This window comes from Carassius auratus, chromosome 5, assembly GCF_003368295.1.
Source record: "Carassius auratus strain Wakin chromosome 5, ASM336829v1, whole genome shotgun sequence".
In the NCBI taxonomy this organism is placed as follows: domain Eukaryota; kingdom Metazoa; phylum Chordata; class Actinopteri; order Cypriniformes; family Cyprinidae; genus Carassius; species Carassius auratus.
The window spans coordinates 8838324-8856085 of record NC_039247.1 but is presented as its reverse complement, the minus strand read 5'-3'; the positions used below and the strand labels follow the sequence as shown (position 1 = coordinate 8856085).

Genomic DNA, 17762 nt, shown 5'->3' with positions numbered 1-17762 from the left:
TGTTGCTTTAAAAATTTAATTTCTTATTTCTTTCTTCTCTAAATTTCTTCTTGTTATCATTGTTGAAAACAGTTGTGCTGCTTCATGTTTTTGTGGAAATGTTTTTGACCTTTTCTATGAGGAATGAATAGGAAGTTCAAAAGAACAGAATTAATTCGAAAAATAAAAACCTTTAGTGACATTATAGATGCCTTTACTGCCACTATTGATCAATGTACTCCATCCATAAAGAATAAAAATATCATTTTATGTAAAAAAAAAAAGAAAAAATAGAACTCATTTCTTATTTAATTTTCTTTTTTTTTTTTTTTTTTTCTTAAAACCTCTTTATATTTCTGTGCATATCTTCATAGCACACTTGGATTAAAATTGTAGGATTATTAAATATTCTATTTGCTTTGATGTCTCTGAAGGAACTCTCTTGAACTCTTGTTCTCACTCCAGGGAGAAGAGAGTATGGGTAATATATGCTGAAAGTGTGGGCATCTCAACACCTCAAAGCAGTAGGAGGGATGAACAGGAGGAGAAGAGAGAGAGAGAGAGAGAGAGAGAGAGAGAGAGAGAGAGAGAGAGAACGTGTATGAGTTCATGGAAAGGCTATTTAAGGGTAGTCCTTGTAATTCACAGCGCTCTGACTGAAGTCTCTCATATTAAAGAGATGTAGTGCTTTCATCCTCTCTCTCCTTCTCACACACTTTGGCAGACGCGCATGTGGAAAAGATCACAGACGCTCTCAGATCTTCCATCACGTGGAGAGACGGAGACAGACGGAAGCTGGAGGTCTGAAACGCTGGACATCCTCTCCTCGTTGCTGTCGTTTGATTTGCTCGGCTGCAGGGTTGTGCTGGAAGCTCCATTCATCACTTCAGGTATCTTTATCCACTTGTACTTTCACTTGTTTCTTCTTCATATGGATGCAGTGCTTTTTGGGGAGACTTTGCATTTGCTGGTAACCCATAGAAGAAATTCTATTGCTCAGATGTTTCTCTTTTATAGCTCAGGAGGTGGAGCTGCTTTGTTTTGATATCAACTTTGTCTCCTAAAAATGTCACTATTTACATGAAGTTCATATTCAGATGCAGTCTTTCCATTTCTTGGTGAGTCTGAGCACAGTTTGAGACATTAAGATCTCTTCTGAAACTGTAGGAGATGGATGTGAGATGAATGGGTTCTTGATTTACAATTTGCTCTCATAAGAATCAGTTTAGACATTAAAGATATGTAAGCATTATGTTCTTATAATATGTGGTGGAACCCAAAGCAACACTGATTTTCTGAGAGGTTCATTTGAAATGTTTGGACTATTGTTTGTTATTCCGACTTTGTCTCAGATGTTTCTCCTAAAAATCCTTGTAAAATAGATGCTAAAGAGTCTGTTATCATAGAGAGTTCATACTGAGTTAAACATACTATACGTACGTTTAATTGCAGACTTTGATTTCATGCCAATTGTCTTCTAATACTAAAGATTAATGGGTTATTTTACTCTGGAGACTCATTTTACTCTCTATGCAATTTCATTGCTGTCATGGAGAAACAATTGAGATATTAAAGAGAACAATTCAGTTTCTTAGAGATTCTCAGTTATTTTAGGTATCAACTTTATCGTCTCCAATGTTTCTCTTAAAATCTCTTTGAAGAAATTTAAATGAGACGACTGTAGAAAGCATGCTTAAGCTGGTTTCTTGGTTGGGAAATGTAATGAGAGTTTTCTGAGTTCATATTAAGATCTGAATATACATTGCTGTTCCTGTTTAGAATATTTCACCAATGAATATGTGTTGTATAAGTGTATTGTGCATGTACAGCGATTGAATAGGTTGTGGACATTGTTTCATGTTATATATGAGATAATCAAGGCATTGTCATACATATAAGTTCACGTGAGGTACTCACAGACTGACTGGTGAAAGGCTGAAGCAAGTGGGCTTGTCTTACTTTGATATCACCTGGCAAAAGGCACGTATCCATCTCTCAGTCTGTGCATGTCTATGACATGAGTGAACATCCTGAAAATGACATCGTCCTGTGGAAAGAAGAGCATGAGATGTGGAAAGCAGCAGCTCTGTGTGTGTTTGTATTAAAGGAAAAACTCCAGGCGTTGTGGTTTCTGAGCTTTAGGTGCATTAACAGAACATTACTATTTAATGCTGTGTGGCTCTTGCCTTAGCAAATCATTATTACCATTTTAAAGAAGTTTGGAGAAGTTTAGCATTCCATCCCTTTATTTAGCAATTGATCCTCTGCAGTGAATGGGTGCCGCCGAACAGCGTCCAAACAGCTGATAAAAACATCCCAATACTGTAATCCACAAGTAATCCACACCTCTCAAGTCCATCAGTTAACTTCTTGCAAAGCCAAAATCTGCATGCTTGTTAGAAACAAATCCAACATTGAGACATTTTAGGATTTAAACTACACTTCTGGCTAAAATATGAGTCCATAAACCATAATAATGCTAAAAATAAACATTTTTAAAAATTCATTCTCTGTTGTCCATCACAAATAAATCCACCAACTGTTGGCTTGTAAACGATGCTTGATCTGTGCATATTTCTCTCCTGATTCAGCCGAGATGACTTACTCACTGGAGAAATCAATATTATAGACCAAAGACTCTTACTTTAGTTTGCATTGATGATTTTTACAGTGTTTCGAATCATTAAATCATAGGGTTTTAAAAAGTAGTTGCCTGATTTTGGAAAGAAGCCTTTCTTATTAATAAAACATGCTTTTATATGAGGAAGATTTGCAGTATTTTTGGCAAGTGGAAAGTACAGAATTTGTTGATGACACATAAATGACAGCACATGGTGTTTTGACTTCTGCTGCACTATTAAAAGCAAATGTGGCCTTTTTGTGGTTTAGAAATCATGACAATGCAGAATCTATTACGTATGAATTATTGTAATTGATCTGGATGTCCTAAATCTCGTGCTAAAAACCAGATGGTCTTTTTTCACCCTGATGGTTTTATCTGCAGCTTTATGGAAGTGCATCAGGTGAGCACAGTGGGACGTTTGAGGTTTAAGACCTGAGGAAAGAGTCAAGCCCCCTTCTCCATCCAGCTGAAATGAAAGGGCATACATTGTCAGAGGTCAGCAGCAAACAGGGGTTTATGATGCCTCTGCTACAGTATGTGTGGTTCCTCCTGTGATGCTGTGGAAGGAATTATGGGAATGGAGACAAAGAGAAAGTGGAAGGAGTTTGGGTCTGTCAGGACAGCTGGAGTGAGACTGGCCTCAGGGCTTCACTTAAAAACGAGAAAAAGAACATTGTATGAGTGAAGTTTTTTTTTGTTTTTTTGTTGACCAATCTGCCATTGATGTGATAGCAAACAATACATTTATTCCAGATTGCATATGAATAGACTGTCAGAGTGTGAAAAATAAAGAGTAGTCAGAAGTTTTATAAAATGAGAATGAATGTGTCATGCAGTGTTACATTTTATAGCATTTACTAATATTTTCATTTACATTTATAATTCATAGAACTATATGCAGTGCTGGGTAAGTTACTCTAAAAAGTTAACTAATTATTAGCTACTAATTACATTTTCCACAGTGTAATTATATTACGGCACTAATTACTTGTTTTAAAAAGTATTGCATTTATCATTACTACTTTTTAAATCTCATATAAACCTCGACAAGTTGAACAGTACAAGGATAGACATGAAACTGCTCTTTTAATTATTTCAAATAAATAATATAAAATTGCATAAATTTTTCATCTATTGTTTATATTTTATTTCAATTACTGAACATGTTTTTTAATAGTTTTAGTTAACAATAACAAAACTGTGATATGCTAATGGCAGTATTTTTATAATTAATTAAAAAAATGAAAACATAAAATTTACATAGATTTTGTTACTTAAAATGTTTACTGAATTTTTCACTAGTTGTCAAGGCAACATTTCTCTTTTTCATTTAGTTTAACTTAATGTACTAAAATAACAAACTAAAACTGAAATTAACAAAACTAAAATGAACTTTAAAATGAAAATGGAAAATATAAAAATACAAATAATTCTAAATATGAATAAAACAATATTTCAGTGATGCTAAAATAACACTGGTTCATGGCAGAAAATTGACATTCTGTAAGAAAACTGAATCTTAAAGATCAATACTACAGGATGTTCAGAATTCATACTGAATGTGTTAACAGTTTGATCAAGTATTGAGTCAAGAAAAACATCAGTTAACCATTGCATTTAGCCATACAGTATTCTGGGCATATATTGCACATTTTACACTATATGATACATTAGGGTTATTCGAATCTTGCCATGATCAAACCCACCTACCTGTGATTTTCTAATGATCCCAAAGACTTTGATTAACAGACTCAGGTGTGTTTGATCAGGGTTGGAGCTAAACTCTGCAGTGCTCTGGCCCTCCAGGTCAAGATTTGAATAACCCTGTCATACATGCAGAAATTTTTGGACACTTTCCACAGTACATGTGCTGCACACTGCTCAAACAATGTGAGAAGCAAACTGTTCTGAACATTTAAGATGTCGTCAAGTCTCTCTGTTTGATGCTAGCATGAAAACTAACGAAATCTAAAGCATGTTCATGTGCAGCTTTTCATTCTAGTCAAGTCAAGTACTGTACATTCAGGTGTTCAGGTGCTGAATGAAATGGATGTCAACAGAGATGCGGACAGAACAGCTGCACTGCAAACCAGTTATACGCCGTGTCCTAGAGTCTGTGTTCCCATGAGTAAGCTTTGATACAAGCGCCTACTTCCCATAAATCTCAGCGAGTCTAGACATACAGGTCTGAGTTGCATATGAACCAGTAGTGGAGATGGCCTTCTGCTGATGGATCACTTCCAGGCTCTTTTTTTAAATTTTATTATTATTATTATGAGAATCACTCTTTCACTTTGGTAAGCAGCCACTGAAGATGTGAGAATCCATGTCTGGTGTATCCGTTTCACTGTCAAATGTGACATAAGGGCTGTTTTCTGATGGTATCCTCATCACTGAAAACACTCTGGAAGTATTCAGCAGGTCAGTGAAACCGGAGATGTCTGGAGGTTGCCTGAAGGAGGAAAACATCGATTCACAGGACAATAAAGTATCTTTCCATCCAGAATTATTCAGATATTACAGAGCTTGCAACAATATCACAGTTTCAGTTCTTTATCAAGCTATATAATTATTAGTATTATTGGTTTTAAATTATTGGTTTAGAATGAAGTGCTTTTTCATTGATGAAATGCGTTTGCCCTTTGGGGTTATGGCTTCAAACAGCTTTTCTGAGTGCAAAATGCAATAAAGTGTAACTGTATTTTGTCATGCATTTCATTTCACATAATTCATTCAGTTCATGAAATTTGTTACACTTGGTGGCCCATACAGAACAGCTCTAACCTCTCACTCCCATGGATCAATGCAAATTCACTATTATATATACAATGTATATAGTTATATATGTATAAACTTTAATATTTTGCCTGTACATTTAATTAGTGACTACAAGTAATTATTAATTTTGGTTGTTGTTTATGGCTTAGAATAATCCATCCATCCATCTAGAGAAAGTTTTTATTACTCAGAAAAATACAAAATCTATTTCTCGTTGTAGACATCAGTCAAAGTATTGTAATCGCCCACTGGCAGTGGACTAAACATGTTAGTGTTCACATATACAGCATACCGTCTGCTCTATACTTCATCTGGAGTGTAAATTGATACTTCCTGCCATTGGCCTGCAGTGGATAGTTTATCTTTAAGGTATAGATTTTGTATGCCATTTAATTTGATATTTGTTAGAAGCAGTGGAATCTGCTGAACGTTAAACATTTGATGGCTAGAGCTCTTCTAGTCTGAATGTATATGACACACACATGCACAGAGTCTTTGCTGTGGACCGAGCAAAACAGATGGTCAAAAACAGAGGCCAACATTCCTAGTTCCTGCTTCCAGGTGGGAAAGATTCCTTTCTGTTGCCAGTACAGGGAAAACTAATCAAAATCTTTTTTCAAATCAGGAGAATAACATGTATTTTGATGTGACGTGATATAACCACAATATATAAAATCACTATTTTCAGATAAGTCATAATTATAAGTTCAAAAGTCTAAAAATTGTGACAGTCAATTATTATGAGACATATTATGAGATAAAAGTCTAAATAATGACACGTCTAAATAATGTGATAGAAACTCATAATTGAAAAGTCTAAATATGATTATGAATAAATTATGAGATAAAAGTCATAATGATCTAAGTCAACATTGAGATAGTAAGTAATAATTATGATATATTATCTCAAAATTATGACACTGAATTTGACTTCATTCATGGTATTGCAGATCATCGACAGCTTAACGGGTTTTCGTTTTGCGGTGTTCACAAATAACAAGGCAAATGTGTTGTGAATTGTAGCCAGATTAGCATTAGCCACAGAAGGTATTCTCCAGAAACTTTCTCCAGATGTAGGAGGAAAGCCTGTGAAGTTCGATCTCAGGTTTATATGTTCACATCCTGGTGTTTTAAAAGAACATGGGAGGAACTGTAATAGATCTGCACTGAATTCATACCTTTTACTCTTAAAAAGAAAGGTGCTTAAAAGGTTATCCACAGAGATGCCATAGAACAGAGGTTCTCAACTGCAGTCCTCAAGTCCCCCAGCTCTGCATTTTTAGCATACCCCTCTTTGTTAACACAACTGATTCAGATAACCAGCTTGTTAGAAGGGACCTCAGTGCATGAACTGTGTTCCCATTGACATGATCCCTACACAGTGTTCATTGCTCCCTACTCCCTGAGCAAGGGAAATCAGTTGATGTTTACCTCACTTCGGAACATGTTTTGTGCTATGCAATGTCTTCACACACGGATAAGTGTTACATCATATACCTGAATTGTAAATAAATTAAATTTAAATTCACGTCTCGCACCTTTTGTTGAACAGAAAGGTTCTTCAGATGTTAAAGGTTCTTTATGGAACCATTTAGACAGAAAAATGTTCTGTCATTGTACCTCACTATGGCATCGTGAAGCACCTTTATTTTTAAGAGTGTTGTTCCTGAACCTATTGTGTACATGCTGAAAATACGATCACATGAACTTATCTGTTGAGGTGTAGATGCTTTGCCTTAGTCTCAGGCGTCATTTTAAACTGATATTTAAGGGCTGTAGGGTGACAGGGTCGACCCTTGTTAGGGTTTGAAGGAATTGAAAAAAACCTGTGAGTGCAGTGCAATGTGCAATGTATTTCAAGGAATAAAAGTTAAAAAAATAGACCATTGTACGGAAGTTCTAAGCGGCCATGCATTTTAATATTTTTTCTTCTTGTTTTCTCGTTATAACGACTTAATTTTCTCGTTTTCTCAACATAACGGAGTTCGTTTTCTCAACATAACGGAGTTCGTTTTCTCAACATAACGAAGTTCGTTTTCTCGTTATAACGACTTAATTTTCTCTAAGAAGTTACAAAACTGCGCCAGCAGATGGCAATATAGACCTGAATATAACTGATGGGGTGTTGTACACTATCCACTTTACTGTACGCAGACCTTCCTCGTGATCGCTATAATTTGTGCAGTCTTCATTACTGACATTTAATTAATTCATAAATGTTAAATGCTTGAATCAATATGAATATTTTGTGTATTAAGTTCCTGCTAGATGCATGAGTTTCACCAACGCGTTCTGTGTCATAAAATAACTGCTTATTAAAACCAAGGTTGACATCACTGTATTCTGTTTATCTACAGTAGGACGGGATTTAACGGTGTAGGCTGATGTGCTTCTTTTCCTTATTACTAATCTTTATTGTTAACCATATTGATGAGAAATGTGATGTATATGTAAAATCCATAGGCTAATTTAATTCAGTTTTGTCCTATAATGTTGTAATCGTTTTTTTCTACACACACACACACACACACTCACACACACACTACATAAACACATGGACGCTCTTTTCAAACAGAAGCTTGTAACACACATGATATCTGCTACAGCATATAATGACTACTACAAATTACAAATTATATATAATTTTATTTCAAATAAAGGGAAAATGAAAAGTGAGTTTAATCCAAGCAGCTCTAATTTCACGGTGTTGCAATTTAAAGATGTTAATTACAAAAACAAAACGTTCATTGTACTGTCTCTGGAAAAATCAACAGTGATTGATCAGCCTTTATTTATGTACAGTATTGTAGACGTTATTATTTAGACGAAGCTAAATTTGCTGAAATATAGGCTACAGTAAGAGCGCCTGCATGGTCCATCAGATGCCTGTCAAAGTTGAGTTCATTACTATAGCAACAGTAAAACTGTCATGTCCTTATAACAAGAAAACAAACTTTCATTATGTCCAGATAACGAGAAAAACAAGTCGTTATAATGAGAAAACGAACTTCGTTATGTCGAGATAACGAGAAAAACAAGTCGTTATAATGAGAAAACGAACTTCGTTATGTCGAGATAACGAGAAACATAAGTCGTTATAACGAGAAAACGAACTTCGTTATGACGAAATAACGAGAAAAATAAGTCGTTATAACGAGAAAACGATTTTCGTTATGTCGAGATAACAAGAAAAATAAGTCGTTATAACGAGAAAACGATTTTCGTTATGTCGAGATAACAAGAAAATTAAGTCGTTATAATGAGAAAACAAAAGGAAAATAAATTATAATGCATGGCCGCTTAGAACTTCCGTACCATTGGGCTGAATTCCTAGTCTGACTCACTTAACGATTAGACATAATCATTGCAGGGTTTAAATAACCATCCAACCAGCAGTTTTCAAATCATATGTCTTTTACAAGAAGCGTTTACGTGGACACCTATAAAATAGGGATTTGTCCTTTAATATGAACCTTTGGCCATTACAGGGTGATACAGCTAATTAATATCTAAATAAATTATTGGATAATGGGTTATTCTAGAAGAATTTTTAGTATCTTTCATTCAGAAGTTTGCAGTCTGCAAGTTTTTTATTTGTTTATTTTTAAAGAAATGAATAGATTGTAATATTTTATTTAGTAGGCAATTTATTCGTCAGCAAGTTCATTCAGTAAAGACTTAAATTATGTTACAAAGTTTTCCAGTTCAAATCAATACTGTTCTTTTGAACTTTCTGTTCATCAAAGAATCCTGAAAAGAAAATGTATCACGATTTCCACAAACATATCAAGCAGCACAAAAGTTTTCGACAATGATAATAATAATCAATGTTTCTTGAGCAGTAAATCAGCCTATTAAAATAATCTCTGAAGGATCATGTGACACCGAAGACTGCTGAAAATTCAGCTTTGCAACACATTAATAAATTGCACTTTGCAATATAATCAAATAGAATTCACTTATTTTAAATTGTAGTAATATTTCTAAATATTACTGAAGATTACTCTGATTTCTTTCAAAAACACTGGTAAAAAAAAAAAAAGAATTGGTAACACTGTAATCCGTTTTGTGTAATGCTTTATAAAGGTATTAGGGATATAGGTTGCAATGCATTGTATGTTTTCATAAATATTTTTACCCAAAGTTAAAATGTTTTATGTTTGAAAGTTTGTTGTTGTGTATTTTATTGCAGATGTATTTTAAATCCATTGTAAAGTGCATTGCAAGGCATAATTAATGCATTAGAATTTGTTTAATGCATTATGTACACAAGGGCTTTGAGTGTTACCCAAAAAAAAAAAAAAATGGTAGTGTGTATAAATAATAATATTTATTATTAATTCATTTAATTATTTTGATATCTATTAAAAATACTTTAATAGTTTTGAGAGATGGCACAAACAAATCAGTGTTTTAAATTCTTTGAAACAGACTATTTGATCCGATTCTCAGAAATGAATCAAACTTATTAACTCCAGTCAAACACCTGCAGTATTTCACTGATATCTGACAGGAGGAATGTGTGCTATTCCAAATCATGTCACTTATACCACATTCCTGTTCTATTCTATTCTATTCTATTCTATTCTATTCTATTCTGTTCTTGTGAATATTCAATATTTTAGCAACAGGAAAGTGTATCCATCATTGAAATGAGCAGGTCTTGTCTGGTTACTCTTATTAACATAATTATAGTCCCTTAACTCAAAGCATCTCATTATAGGCTGCTCAAATTATGCACATAAAAAAAAAAAAAAAAAAACCTGGGAAGGTCATTTATAAGCTTGTCACAAAGACAACCTGTGACTGTCACTAATTCTGCACAATGCAGTTCATGTTTTTCAAGCCCTAATATGTGGCATAAAGGTTATAATTGACGGCTGGGTGAAAATAAATGGCTTTTGCGATCAGTTTCCTCCGGTGTTTGGAAGTGCCGCTCATGCACACAGCAGAGACAGGAAGTCCTTGTGGCCGTGGTCGAGCAGGTGAAATCTCTTTTGAATCGCGGTCGAGTTTTCCTCTTCAGCATCGCACACGCTCAGACATCTGAGACATGTGGAGGCTGCATGGACATCCAGAACGAGCTTCAGATGAGCGTTCCCACGCTGTGGAGGAGACAGAGACTCTGGCCACCATCCACAAATTACACAGCTCCATGTCCAGAGATGAAGACATCCCAGCTCAAGTGTGCAGATGGGAAAGGCAGATTTTATTAATATATGCTCAAAGACAAAAACGTATTTTTAGGAATCTGGCAGAGAGTCTTGTAAAGAATTGAATAACTTTATTATTGAACAATACAGATAATGATAGAGATTTGCGATGGTCCTCATAGTCCTATGAGATATAGTGGTAATAAATTTAGTTCAATAACTGGTGCCGACTTTAATCTGGTTTATATTCAGTGCATGCATTGAATATCAATATTTTTGATGGATAGATCACTTTACCCCTTGCATAATGCATAATCAGTTTGTTAAAAAAACTGATGAAAATGCATCCATGGATGTCATGATCATATATACATCCAAAGTTAAATGAATCCAGAATATTTATAATAAACAAAATTGTTTCTGAAATTATGGTGCTTTGAAAGGGTTTCCCTTATATATGTATATTATATTCAAGTTTGTGTTTGCCTTTTCAGAGACGACAGCACTTTTTCCAGACACACCAGGCAGGCCTTCTTGCCAAGACAAGCATCCATTAGTGCAGAAACATGGGTTCAGGAGGCCTGACATTCAGCTGTTTGGTTTTGGCAACCCTGATGACTCTAAATCATGCCGGCCTGGTAAAGAAGATGATCCGACACCGACGGGAAGCTCTGACGATTCCCGGCATTCACAACGTAACCCTTCCAAGCTCTTCTCAACCGGTCGTTTTTAACCATGTCTACAACATCAAAGTTCCCGGTAGCTCTCTGTGCTCAGTGGATCTGGACTCTTCTGTCGGTTCGGATCTTGAGCAGAAGGATGCTCCATCTGGCTCAGAAGAAACAGACCACACGTTAGATGGCGGTAATCAGATCGTCTTTACCCATCGCATCAACGTCCCCAAGCAGGCGTGTGGCTGTACGGAGGGACTGCCGCACCTGAAGGAGCTCCTGAATCGGCTGGAGATGTTGGAGGGCGAGGTGTTGACACTCAGAGAGCAATGCGCCAAAGAAACCACCTGCTGCAGCATTCAGGCCACAGGTACACGTTCAGACACATATCCAGACACTCCGAAATTATATTATTGAGGGGTGAAGTTCACAGTATTACGGATAATCATCAAATACTTTCTCCTATTCAGGTTTAATATGCATAAACAAAGATATATATACAAGATATTCATATGTTGATTCCTTCACAAAGTGCAAAATGCTGTTCTTTTTGAGCATTGTGATTACAATATAGCCCAACCAGTGGTGTAAATTTAAGGACGGGCTTACCAGTGTAAAAGATGGGAATATATTTAATATAGTTTGGTAATGATAATGGAGAAGAAATTACACTCTTCAGTCATTAACCTTTTGATTCCCCACCCTCATTTTGGGCAAATGACTCGCTCAAAATAAAATGATTGCAGCTCATGAGCCTTCAGTAGGCCTACTATTGACATAATACTGGTCACGCTTATTTATTTGTTTGTTTTATTTAAACTAACAGAATTTAAATCATAAAGAAACTGTTTATCCTCAGAGTCATAATTAATTCAAATCATAAATCAAATTATTTGTTTGTTTGTGTAACATCAGAGACAGAATTAAAATCATAAAGAGAATGTTTTTTTTTATTATAATTATTAGTTTAACCTCAAAGACAGAATTACTTTAAACCATAAAGATATTTATGTATTTAATTTTTCGTCCTTCCATCCTTAGAGAAACAGTTATTTATTGTGTGTTATTTATTTACTTATTCATTCATTCAAATTTAGAGACATAATTAATAAATCATAAATAAAAGTGTTTCAGAAATATTCAGAGAAATCTGAAATATAATTTATTTAAACGATGAATAAAAATAAGAAGTTCATAAACTCGTTAACTGTATGTCTAATATTAATGTGACTTTACATTATGTAATCGTGTAACACCTTGTACAGCTCGGAGGTCATGACCCTTTTAAAGTCTAATAATGTTTTCATCCCTCTTCATTGGCAAATGCAATTAATCTAGCTTTGTAACTGTGATTTTTCAATTATTTTAAATTGCACCTTTACAGGAAAGGGCATGTTAAACTTCTTACATGTCCTGATTTTGTAGGTGATGTAGGAACGAAGCCCTACTGCAGCGGCCGTGGAAGCTACAGCACGGAGGCCTGCGGCTGTATATGTGAGCCCGGATGGAAGGGCCCCAACTGCACCATTCCTGACTGTCCCAGAGATTGCAATGACCAGGGCCGCTGCATTAACGGAAAGTGTGAGTGTTTCGCTGGCTTCGCAGGTGAGGACTGTAGCGAGGAGACCTGTCTGGTTGACTGCGGTGAGAACGGACGTTGCATCAATGGAGCATGTGTTTGCAATGAAGGCTTCTCTGGGGACGATTGCACGGAGATGGATTGTCTCAACAACTGTTTAGGACGCGGCCGCTGCATTAAAAGCGAGTGTGTTTGTGCCGAACCCTGGACTGGATTCGATTGCTCTGAGCTAATCTGTCCACATGACTGCTACGACCGTGGACGATGTGACAACGGGACTTGTTATTGTGATAAAGGCTACACCGGAGAGGACTGCGGGGCACTCGCTTGTTCACACGACTGCTCGGGACGAGGTTTTTGTATTGACGGCCGCTGTGTGTGCGACGCCGGCTACTCCGGCGAGGATTGTTCAAGGTTGACCTGTCCAAATGACTGCAACCAAAGAGGGCGATGTTTCAACGGCGTGTGCATTTGTGAAACAGGTTATTTCGGAGAGGACTGCGGGAAGCTCTCCTGCCCGGATAGCTGCAATGGTAGAGGGCGCTGCATTGATGGTCGTTGCGAATGTGACGTCGGATTCAAAGGTCATGATTGTTCAGAGTTTAGCTGCCCCAATGATTGTAACAAACGAGGGCGCTGCATTAACGGCCAGTGTGTTTGTGAAGAGGGATTTGGTGGCGAGGACTGCAGCGTCAAAACTTGCACGTCAGACTGCTATGGCCAAGGCCACTGTGTGGATGGGAAATGCATTTGCTTTGCGAACTTTGCTGGCGAAGACTGCAGTGAATTGAGCTGCCCGAGCAACTGCCTGAACCGTGGACGTTGCATCACAGGGCAATGCGTTTGCGACGAAGGCTTCACCGGAGAGGACTGCGGTCAAAGGAAGTGTCCAAACGACTGCCTCAGCCGTGGACGATGCGTGGAGGGACAGTGCACATGCCAGGAGGGTTTTGAGGGCCTGGATTGCTCCGTTCCCACCTGTCCTGGAAACTGCAATAACCATGGGCGCTGTTTCAATGGGAAATGTGTGTGTGATGAGGGATTCGCTGGTGATGTCTGTGGAGAACGAAGCTGTCCGAATGATTGCAATGGTGCGGGGCAATGTTTGGACGGCCGCTGTGTATGCGATGAAGGCTACATTGGAAAGGATTGCTCAGAAGGTAAGTGTCAAAAGCAGAGTCAATTAGATTCTATATACAAAACTATATAAACTATCATTTATATACTTGTAACAATATACAAACTTCATAATCACAGGAAGAAGGAGGAGGGAACCGGCGGACATTTAAATCAAAACTTTAATGATAAAATAAACACAAAACAGCACGACAGCCCCTCACGGGCGACTGCCGCGCACAAACAAAAACCAAACACAAAATAAAACCCAGACCTGGTCCTCTCTCGTCCTTCACTGCCGTCGCTCCTCTTTTGTATCCTTCCGATCTTCTTTCATTTTAGTTAAAGTTTAAGTAATTGTATTGTTTTTTTTTTGTTTGTTTGTTTGTTTTTTGTTTTTTAATTCTGGCATGACTTTATCATTTTTATCATTTTTTAAGTAATAGTGTTATTTTCTCAGTTTTTTTCACTTTTTTTTAATTGTTGTGAAGTAAAATAGATGTTGATTGAAATAAAGTTTTTTTTGTTTTGGATTTTCTGTTATTATTTATTTTATTTCAGGTAACATTATTTTTATTGATTTAGTTAACAATAAGTTAACTGCAAATCTGTTATGCAGAATGTTTGCATACTTTTCTTTACAACTCAGTGTTGTTGAACATCAAAAGAGAAAGATAAGCACCATAAATGCAGGACATATATAAGACTCAAAAATAACTTACTGATGATATACACTACCACTCAAAAAGCTTGAAATGTAATGAAATTAATACTTTTATTCAGCAAAAGTGACAGTGATGTCACAAAAGATTTATATTTCAAACAAATAGGGTTCTTTTGAACTTTCTATTCATCAAAGTATCCTAAAAATCAAAAACAATTTGTCATGGTTTTCACAAAAACATGAAGCAGCACAACTGTTTTCAACACTGATAATAATAATACATGTTTCTTGAGCAGCAAATCATCATATTAGAATGATTTCTGAAGATCATGTGACACTGAAGACTGGAGGAATGATTTTCCTACTATTCGGCACAAAATATCATTCACTCTCTCAACATCTGAGATTTTTAAATGACCCTAAATATTTTTCCCAGTCTCACCACCGGAGGACCTGACCATTACAGATGTGACCACAGAGAAGGTCAACCTCTCCTGGAAGAACGAGATGCTGGTAACAGAGTATTTGGTAACACACGTCCCAATGTCACCAGGCGGCCCGCAGTTGGACTTCCATGTGCCTGGAGATCGTACGTCTGCTACCGTCTCTGAGCTGGAGCCGGGAATCGAGTATTTCATCAGCGTTTATGCCATTCTCAACAACAAGAAGAGCATTCCTGTCAGCGCCAGAGTGTCCACATGTATGTTCACACGCCCTGATAAACAGTACACAAATGCAACCACTATAAAAAACTGTGAAGCGTATATTTATATACATATGTAGAACTTATTTTTTTGTCTAACACGGGAGATGTGGTCTTTTGCAGTTGTGCCGTTCTCTAGCCAATAATACTGTTATTTGCGTTACAAAAATTTAATTCTTAATGTGTTTTTTCAATAAAAAACTAAACTAAACTAAATGCCTAAAACAAAATACATTCACCTGAGAGGCAAAATTGCATAAAATAAATAAAAAATTAAGAAAAAAATGTATCTCATATTTTGTTTGTGTTAGATCTTTCATGTTTCTCATGTATTTAAGGGAAACTCGTATGAATCATGATAAGAAAATGGTCCAGTCATAATTCACTCTAAAATTAAAAGAGAAAAAAAATGTAAATTGAGGAATTAGCCATTTTTATTTTTTATTAAATTCATAATTTTGTATTAATTTTGTAATTATATATATATATATATATATATATATATATATATATATATATATATATATATATATATATATATAATGACATTTCCCAACCAGTTCCCATCAATATAATATCAAAATAGTTTTCTTATATTGTTATTACTATGTTATTACTATGTTATTACTATGTAATTATACATTTTTAGATCATACATTACACATCATGATAGTATTGATTGTAGTTTGTATTTTCTGTACCATTAACATCACCAAACAGGTTTCCTAAACACACCTTGCTCTCATCTGTAATTTAGCTTTTTCTTTTATTTAAAGTTTGCATATTATAGGATAAGTTTAGAACAATCTTGCATGAGCTACTTCCATATGCAAAACTGTCCAAACAGCATTAGAACTAATCCACCGAGCCACTACACATTTGCTCAAGTAGAGTTTGAATATTCAGCTACTGAATAGTGCTAATAAACTTGAATGAATATCATGATATACTACTAAGAAACCAGTGCTCTTTTCCTTCAGATCTACCGCAGCCCGAGGGCCTGAAGTTTAAATCCATCAGTGATACGTCTGTGGAGGTTTTGTGGGACCAGCTGGACTTTCCATTTGACGCCTGGGAGCTCATCTTTCGTAAAAAGGTCAGTTTCATGGGAGACGATGTTGAAGGCAGTAATCTAGGCAAGAAATTAGAGAATCCAGATGTATCTGTAGATACTGTTGCATATCACTAAAAGCCACAAAATACTATTTTGTTAATTTTTTAGAACGCAAATCTAACTTAAAGATCTTTAAATCTTCCAAAAATAAGATTTTAATTCATTCATTTAGCCCTCAGGTTGCATCAAACCAAAGAAATTGGGTGAGAAAATACACTATATTATATACATAATGTACTATACAGGTGATGGTCATATAATTAGAATATCATCAAAAAGTTGATTTATTTCACTAATTCCATTCAAAAAGTGAAACTTGTATATTATATTCATTCATTACACACAGACTGATATATTTCAAAATTTTCTTTCTTTTCATTTTGATGTTAACAACTGACAACTAAGGAAAATCCCAAATTCAGTATCTCAGAAAATGCTTTTATTTCATAGTTTCTCTCTCATATTTAAAACAGAGCAATGGATAATTTCATCACTGTTCATAATGATTTGAGGGGGCATTTTCTCCATTTGAGTCAGAGCTGCAGGCGGCCACGAGCTCATACACTCATTTAAGGAGCCATTAAAAAAGAACCATCCTTGAACCATAAAGTCTCCATTAAGACTCACTTTAATGGTCCTCCAGAAATCCCACATGTTTGAACTTATTGCTCACTATTAATGCTGCTGTTGTTTCATGCCACCAGCATTTAGGAAACTAATAACATTTAAATGCATGACACATTTTCCCTGTCATATCATGACTCTTAGTAAATTGGGATATAAATATAGACACTGAGAAACTGTTACTGGGATTTTGTGACTTTTAGTACATGAATATTAGCTTTGAGTTCATCTAGATCAATGGTTTCCAACCTATTTGACTCCAAAAAAAAATGTAAATATACATTTTTTTTTTTACACACAATTTCTTCTCAATAAAAGATTTCATAACTTGGCATTAAAAAAGCGCATTCATTATAAGTGTACCCAAGGTATTTCTTTTTTTTTTTTTTTTTTTTTTTTTTTGACCAAATTAAGATTTTTCATCAATATTATTATTTATTTATTTTACTTATTTTTATTTCAATCAAGTTTATTTATTTATTTGTATACTGTATGATGATTCCTTTAGGTCAGTTTAATTAACTTATAAAGTGTCTATTAGTTAGCTTTGAGTTCATCTCAGTGGTTCTCAACTTTTTTGAAAATAACAGTTTGATAATATTTTAGATATATTGATATATGAATATTTTAGAAATTGGCATAATTACAAATATGTATACTCAATTTAAAAATGCCCATGGAGTTATACATTTTTATCAGTTTGTATGCCTTTTAATGTCTAAAAATCATGTTTTTAAAATTAGACTACCTCTTATATC

At 35.4% G+C, this 17762-nt stretch overlaps 1 pseudogene; it reads left to right on the top strand.

Annotated features, from left to right (window-relative positions):
* Window positions 1-730: 730 nt before the first annotated feature.
* LOC113073683 (tenascin-like) overlaps window positions 731-17762 on the top strand; it is a 51178-nt pseudogene continuing 34146 nt past the window's right edge.